The sequence below is a fragment of the Anopheles marshallii genome, assembly GCF_943734725.1.
Source record: "Anopheles marshallii chromosome X unlocalized genomic scaffold, idAnoMarsDA_429_01 X_unloc_55, whole genome shotgun sequence".
Taxonomy (NCBI): Eukaryota; Metazoa; Arthropoda; class Insecta; order Diptera; family Culicidae; genus Anopheles; species Anopheles marshallii.
In genome coordinates this window covers 104286-105000 of record NW_026525904.1, presented here as the reverse complement: position 1 = coordinate 105000, position 715 = coordinate 104286, and the positions used below count along the sequence as shown (strand labels likewise).

Sequence of the window (715 nt, the reverse complement as noted above, 5' to 3'; positions counted from 1 at the left end):
ATTTCGTCCCTTGCCGTTACATTTCCGACAAACCATCTAGGCAGTCGTGCCTTGTTGCATGATTTTTCTTTTTTTTGCCTGTTGGCTGCAACATTTCGTCCCCCTTGCCGTTACATTTCCGACAAACTATCTAGGCAGTCGTGCCTTGTTGCATGATTTTTCTTTTTTTTCTGCTGTTGGCTGCAACATTTCGTCCCCTTGCCCGTTACATTTCCGACAAACTATCTAGGCAGTCGTGCCTTGTTGCGTGATTTCTTTTTGCCTGTTGGCTGCAACATTTCGTCCCCTTGCCCGTTACATTTCCGACAAACTATCTAGGCAGTCGTGCCTTGTTGCATGATTTGTTTTTTGCCCTGTTGGCTTGCAACATTCCGCCCCTAATGGACAGTCGTGTCCCCTAATCACTTTCTTCGTCCGCCTCCCTGAACGCATCAACGCCAAACAGGGCCCAGAGATAGTCGCGGCAGTCCACCGCCTCGCCGCTTTCCACCTTCCGACGGGCCCGGTGTTCTGCGGACCCTGTCCCGCGTCTGTTCCATGCGCTGTTCTCGCTGGGCCAGCTCCTCCTCCGTGTACGGGCGCCCATCCGGGTGCATAGGAGGTGGCCTTTCCGCCTGGTCTCTCACGCGTTTGTTGCCTGCGGGCCTCATTTCGTCGCTCGTTACGTTCTGCCAGCGTGGTGTTGTAAGCATCATCAATTGTCTGCGCTGCAGCA

General features: G+C 53.6%; 1 pseudogene; it reads left to right on the top strand.

Annotated features, from left to right (window-relative positions):
- The window catches only part of LOC128717492 (large subunit ribosomal RNA), a 3850-nt pseudogene extending 3660 nt beyond the window's left edge, over nt 1–190 (top strand).
- The last annotated feature ends 525 nt before the right edge of the window (nt 191–715 follow it).